At 41.3% G+C, this 7500-nt stretch overlaps 1 protein-coding gene across 1 annotated transcript in view; it reads left to right on the forward strand.

The window, feature by feature from the left end:
- LOC119589642 (sca1 complex scaffold protein scaA-like) overlaps window positions 1-7500 on the forward strand; it is a 74591-nt gene that overhangs the window by 17041 nt on the left and 50050 nt on the right. The gene's annotated exons all lie outside the window — the stretch shown is intronic.

A 7500-nucleotide genomic window follows, 5' to 3' on the forward strand; every position in this document is an offset into this window, starting at 1 on the left:
AGAAAGGGTAGGAGGAAGGAGGAAGGATGGAGGAGGGAGAGAGTAAGGAGAGGAGGAAGAAAGGAGGAAGGAGGAGAAAGAAAAAAGAGGGAAGGAGGAGGAAGAAGGAGGCAAGAATAATTAAGAGAAAAGAAGGAGAGAGAGAGAAAAAAAACGGTGGAGGAAAGTAGGATGATAGAGCTGGAAGGAGGAAGCAAGGAGAAAGGAGAACGCAGAGGGAAAACAGAAGGAGGAGAAAGGGGGAAGGAGGAAAGACGAAGAAAACAGGAAGGCGTTGGAAGAAAGGAGGAGGCAGAAAGTAGAAGGAAGGAGGAAAACGGAAAAGAAAGCTGGGAGAGTTTCGAAAGGAGGAAGTGTTGTTGTTTGGGGTGGCTAGTAGTCCATATTTATGCCGAAATGTGTGTGCACGCGCATGCGCATGTGTGTGTCTTCGCGCAAGCATAAGGAAGGACATGTTTGATTGTTTGTGTGTCATGTGTGCGTCCATGTGTGTGTATATTGCTTTTAATTCCGATGTGGAATAACTTCCCTCCTGCGTTTAACCAAGGCGTAATTATATACTGCATGTGTGCTTTAGATAGTGCAGATAGTTGTCTCTTCCTCTTCCGGTGACATTTTTGTCTCATCTCTCTTTCTCCCTGCGTTTCTGTGTCTCTGTCTCTCGCTCGCTGTCTCTCTCGCTCTTTCTCTTTAACTTCTTCTTTGTTTCTGTATCTCTTTGTCTATCTGTCTGTCGGTCGGTCTCTCTCTCTCTCTCTCTCCCTCTCTCTCTCTCTCTCTTCTCTCTCTCTCTCTCTCTCTCTCTCTCATCTCTCTCCTATCTTTCTCTCTCTCTCCTCTCTCTCTCTCCTCTTCTCTCTTCTCTCTCTCTTTTCTTCTGTCTTCTTTTTCTTTCTTTTCCTCTATTCTCTTCCTCTCCTTTTCTTTTCCTCCTCATCCCTATCCCCTCCTTCTTCCTTTTTCTTCCGGCTTCATATACTGAACCCTCTGTTTTCTCACCCGCCATCATTCTAATTCAGTTACTCACACTAATGAAAACACAATTACTTCTGCTCTCCTTCCCCCCTCCCCCCCCCCTCTCCTCTTCTTCCTTACCTCCCACTCCTCTTTCTCCTATTTCTTTTCCTCCTGAAACATAATTATTATTCTTATGTTATTATTATTAGCATGCTCTTATCATTCTTATCATCATCGTCATTATTATTATTACTGTTACTGTTGTTGCTGTTGTTGTTGTTATTGGTGTTATTATTATTGCTATTATTGTTGTTATTATTGTTGTTGCTGTTATTATTATTGTTATATTACTATTCTATATTATTATTATTATTATTATTATTATTATTATTATTATTATTATTATTATTGATAATGTCACTATCATTATCAGCATCATCACCATAATCATCATCATCTTCATCATCTCTCATCATTATTACTACAACTGCAGCTACTTCTACTACAGTTATTACTACTACAAGTAATAACACTGCTGATGTTAACAAACATGACAATTATGTATAAATATAACCTTTAGTTATCATTATCATTATTGTTATTACAATTAATAACAACTATCATGTCCGATGTTGTTGTTATTTTCAGCTTATGTATTACATTTTTATGTTTTCTTTTTTGTTTGTTTGTTTGTTGTTTTATTTGCATTATCATCAGTATTATTATAACTATCATAATCGTTATCACTGTTCTCATAATTTCTAATCGTATTCTGCCATTATTTATTTCTGTTTCGTGTTTTTATTCTAATAATGATAATAGCAGAGCAGTATAATATAAATATTTTAATTATCATTAATGAAGATAGTATGATTTTAATTTGCATCATAGTCATCATCATGATCATCGTATCCATCATTCTGTATTATCATGAATATCGTCACTGTCATTATCATGATTTTTATTATATAAAGTATAGTTAGTAAAGTATATGCATTGTGTGTTCAGTGGTATATGAAATTATGCAAGAGGTATATATAAATTATTAAATTACATGCTGATACGCGAGTTACAGAATCTTTTGAGAGAAAGATATGTATATACCTCTACATTTTTTTTTTTAATCTGCAATAGATATTATTTTTCTGATTATTATAACATGACTTTTTCACCATCACTGCTAGAATCACCATTACAAATCCATTAAACAACACGATTATTAAGATCACAATAATCAAAATCTATAATTCATCTTTTTCTCTTCAATTTCATCTCCCTCTCTCCTTATTCCTTTCCTTCTCTGTCCCTTTTAATCTTCTATCCTTCTTCTTTCCTTTTCTACCTCTCATTCCTTCCCCTTTCCCCCCCCCAATTTTATTTCACACAAATTTCCCCCCTTGGTTCCCGTCCCGCTTTCCCTTTCCCTCTCGCATTTTCCCCCCCCTTTTCCTTCCCCCCCCTTTCCCACCTCCCCTTTTCTAAACATCCCCCCCTCTCCTTTTATCCCTTACCCTCTTCCCCATACCCTCATCTCCCCTCTTCTGCACATTTTCCCATCCTTTAAAAAACCCTCACCCCCCCCCCCCACCCCCTCGCTCCGAGCTTAAGCAACTTCCCATAAAGAGCACCCCCTACCCCCCTACCCTCGTCCCTACCCCCCACCCCCCCTCGGTACTTAAGCAATCTCCTTTCATTAAACATGATAAAACGGATTCACAGAAATGACCTCCTTCCCGCTCTTTAATTTTTAAATCACCAAATCCCACGCCCCCCCCCCCCTCCCCCCCCCCCCCTCTTAGTTTTTCTTTTTCCCCCTTTTTTATGCTTTCCATTATTTTATTTTCCCCCTTCCTTTCCCTTCCTTCCTCTTCTCCTTTTTTGACCTTTTCCCTTTTTTGCGTTTTCGTCTACCTCCCCTTTTCCCCCTTTATCTTTTTTTTTTTTTTCTTTCCGCTCCATCCCATTTTTTTTTCCTTTTACCCTTTCCGTTCTCCTTTTTTACCCCCTTTTAAGCATTCCTTTTCCCCTTTCCCCTCCCTCCCCTGTTCCCCAAATTTTTTACCTACCCTCTCTCTCACCCCCCCCCTTTCTCCTCTTTTTTCCCTTTTTTATCCCCCCTTTCTTCCTACCCTTTTCCCCTTTCTCCCTCCCCATTCCCTTTTCCCCTTCCTATTCACCGTTCCCCCCTTCCTCACCCCCCTTTTCCCCCTCCCTCACCCCCCTTTCTTCTCCCTCTCCCCCTCCCCCCCTCCCACCCCCCTTTTTCCCCCCCCCTTTTCCCCTCTCTCTCCTCCCTTTTTTCCCCCATCCCCCCCTCCCTCACCCCTCTTTCCCCCCTCATTCCCCTTTCTCTCTCTCTTCTCTTTCCCCCATACTTCCCCTTCCTCACTCCCCTCTTCTCCCCCTCCCTCATTCCCCTCTTCTCTCTCTCTCTCTCTTTCCCCCATCCTTCCCTCCCATTTCCCCTTTTTCTCCCCCCCCCTCATTCCCCCCTTCTTTTCCCTTCTTCCCCATCCCCCCCCCTTCCCCACCCCCTTTTTCCCCCCCTCATCCCCTTTCTCTCTCCCTCCTTTCCCCCATTCCCCCTTCCCCACTCCCCTCTTCCCCCCCCCCCCTCACCCCTCTTTTCTCCCCCTTTTCCCCACCCCCCCCCTCCCTCACCCCCCTTTCTCCGCCTCCCTCATTCCCCTCTTCTCTCTTCTCTCTTTCCCCCATCCCCCCCTTCCTCACTCCCCTCTTCTCCCCCTCCCTCCCCTCTTACCTCCTCTTAGCGCCTCATTAAAACCAGGAAAATCACCGCATGCTAACTGTTGTACTCAATCAGTAAAATTTCCATGGAAACGGCGTCTGGGCTTGAGACAAGAGGACAGAAATAAGGATGAAGAGGGAGAAGGAGAAAGAAAAGGGGGAAGAAGTAGGAGAGATAAGAGGAAAAGACGGAGAAGAGACAGAAATATGAAGTTTTTACAAGAATTAATCATGATGGCTTATAGTGAAGGAAAGAGTGATGAGTGGAACAATAATAGCAAAGAGGATTATGCATATTAATATTATATTATATATATAATTAATATAATATATATAGTAAAATATATTTTATATATATTTAATTTTAAATACATATGTTATATATTATAATTATAAATATATATATAATTTTATAATATAATATAATATATATAATTTACATATGATAATATATAAAATATATATATATATAATATATATATATTTATATAATATATAATATATTTTAATATATATATAACCTTTTTCTCTCTCTCTCTCTCTCTCTCTCTCTCTCTTCTTCTCTCTCTCTCTCTCTCTCTTCTCCTCTTCCTCTCTCCTTTTCCTTTCTCGCTTTCTCGCTTTTGTTTCTCTTTTTCTCTTCTCTTCTTTCTCTCTTCCTCTCTCCTCTCTCTTTCTCTCTCATTTCTCCTTCACTCTCTCCTTTCTCTTTCTTTCTTTCTTCTTTCTCGTCTCTGTTTCTATTTTTTTCCGCGCGGTTTCTCCTTTTTATAAAAAGAATATCTGTCGGCGATGCTGTGTTAATAGTTTTTTGTGGCGGCCATAAAGAGGTAGAACGAGGGAGTTTGTGCTATAAGACCAGACGCTTTTCTGAAATCCTGAGTGTTTGTTGGAGAAAAGTTGGTTTGTGTTGTGTGTGTGTGTGGTGTGTGTTTGGGGGTGTGTATGGGGTGTGTGTGTGTGTTGTGTGTGTGCTTGGTGTGGTGTGGTGTGTGGTGTGTTGTGGTGTGGATGTTTGTGGGTTTTGGTTGTTTTGTGTATGTGTGGTTTTGTTTTTTTTTTTTGAGAAGTTTTATATATGTGTGCATTCTATGTGTCTGTATTGTGTCAGTGTGCATGGGTGTATTTGTGCGTATGTATGTGTGTTTTGTGGGTAGGGGTGTGAGTGTGGTGGTGTGTAAGTGTGGCTGCTTTTCTTTTTATCGCTAAAACAACCATAAAACTTCTTTACCCTTATCTCACACAAATAGCATGCACTCTTTATTTTTTAAATGAAAACGAATCCAACCCCTGTGTAAAAAATATATTATTTTTTTTCCCAGTCTAAAAAATCCCTGGGTTTTCCCGCTCTTCCCCCCGCCGTCCCTCCCCGCCCCACGACCCCCCCTGCCCTCCCTCCCTTCCTTCACCCCCCCCCCCGACCCCTTCCCCTACCCTTCCCCTCTCTACCGCCCGCCATCATCTTTCTCCAACCCTCCCCCCTTCACCCCCACGACTTCTTCTTTTGCAACCCCCCTTCTCCTTCATTTCTTGCAATCACACTTCACTCCCATTTGCAACGAAGCACCTAACCCCTTGCAACTTCCCCACCCTTGCATCACCGTTACAAACTTTAACCTGCCATCCCTCTCATCCCTCCCCCCCTCCCCCCACTGAAACCACCATTGAAAACTTCTACCCCCTTTTCACCCTCCCCCCCTACTCCTATCTTCACCATCTCCACCAACCTCCCCCCCTCTTTCCCCCTCCCAAATCTTTTTTATCCCCCCCCCCACCAAACCCGTTTTACTCTCCCCCTCTAACCCCCCTCCAACCCTCTCTCCACCCTCCTCCCTCTTCCCCCCCCTACAAGCCCCCCCTTTTTAAAACCCCCCCCCCTTTTCCCCCTTCCCCCCCCCCTTTCCCCCCTTTTTCCCCCCCCCCCCCCTTCCTCCCGTCCCCCCCCCCCCCTTTTTCCCCCTTTCCCCCCCTTCTCCCTTACAGCGGCCAAAGACAAACAATCATATCCGTTCGGGTGGAAATATATCAATAAACCTTTCAAATCCGGTGCTTCCAGGCAAACAGAAATGACCAGAGCTTAGGCTGCTTGAGGCAGGAAATGAAAAAGTATAGACCTTATAGCCATACCGTCTATAAGCGTAGATTTTTGCTTGTGTAAATGCAGCTCTCTTTCTTTGGTGTTTTGTGAGATGACAAAGGGGATGAAAAAAAACTGAGAGAAAAGGGATAAAACGAATCATTGACAGGTGAATAATCGGGTTTAATGAATAGAGGATAGAAGAAAAATTAATAAGGAAAAAGTAAAGAATATATGTAAAAACTATCAAAAACAAAAGAAAAAAATTAAATTAATAATAAATATACATGAATGGATGAACAAAAATATAAATAAGTAAATTTAATGAATGAATTGAAGAAAATTATTAACATACGTAAATACACCAGGAAGAGGACGAAGACGGAAGGAGAGAGAGAAAATCGACAAAAAGAAGAAGAAGAAGGAAAAGAAGAGAAAACACGTGTGTTTAAGGGTGAAAATCGTCCAACGAGAAAGTTTATGTAATTGTTGTCAAAAGTATAGTTTCTCTAGCCATAATTAGCTGATGAAAAATAAATCCGAACATTCATATATAATCATTTACATCAATCTATCTATCTATCTATTATCTTTTATCTATCTACATTTTATCACACTACAAACTACTAAACACACACACAAAAATAATATATACCAAAACCATATATAAATATAATTTTTAATATATAATAATTAAATATAATATATAATATATATATAATATAAATATAAATATAAATATATAACAAATCAGCACAAAACAAGGGTCTGTACTTTTTGTGTTTTTATATACCTTTTTTCATAATTTATTCAGAAAAAAAAAACCCCCAAAAACAGCCCATTTTTACTTTCCCCCCCTGCTTTCAAAAAACCAGCATATTTTCAATATTAGAGTTTCCCCCCCTTGATTTTTTCTCAACCTTCAAGACTGAGCAATCGTGCGGTTGACCGGCGTTTAAGGGGGGATATTTTAGTGTAAGTACAAACACGTTCCTAACTCTCTGCCATTTTGGGGTTGGGTTCTGGTTGTTTGGTTGTTGGGGTGGATGCGTGTTTCTTGGGATTTGGGTTTTTTTGGTTGGTTTTGGTGGTTGTGGTTTTTTTGTTTATCTATGTCTGTTTCTTTGCGTTATTGTGCGTGTGTGTTTGTTTGTTTACCTGTATATGCGTGTTTCTTTGTCTTATTTTGTGTTTGTTTTATTTTCCAGTGTTGTTGTTTGATTATTCCGTTTTCCTTTTTCTTTTTGTGGCCCAAAGGGAATATAATAACTTGCAAGATTTTTTCACTCAAAGCAAGTCGACTCTTTGACCTTGCCACACTAGAGCTTCCTCAGGTCTTGTCATTCGGGCTTACAAAAATCCTCGCTTTTCAGAAACCGAAAGAGAAATCACGTTTATTTAAACCTCACTTTGTATCTTTTTTTCACCTCTTCCCGCTTTTCAAAGCTCAAAATTGGTTGACAGACAAAAGACAGCAGACGAGCATTTGCCCCCCAAAGGAGAAGACGTAATACGCAAGACAGGCGGCATTCGAGGGTTTTGAGGCGTGAGAAGCTAGGGGGGCCCGCCCCCCGAAGCCCCGCAAGGGGAGGCGACCCTCAGGCATTAGCCGCCCTCCGTTTGCGCTCCGCTCGCGCCGTCTGCTGGTCTGTCCGTGTGGGCGGATGCGTGTGCGCGTGTGGGCGAGAAACGCGCATACACACATACACAGGAAAAAA

This window comes from Penaeus monodon, chromosome 26 (genome assembly GCF_015228065.2).
Source record: "Penaeus monodon isolate SGIC_2016 chromosome 26, NSTDA_Pmon_1, whole genome shotgun sequence".
Taxonomy (NCBI): domain Eukaryota; kingdom Metazoa; phylum Arthropoda; class Malacostraca; order Decapoda; family Penaeidae; genus Penaeus; species Penaeus monodon.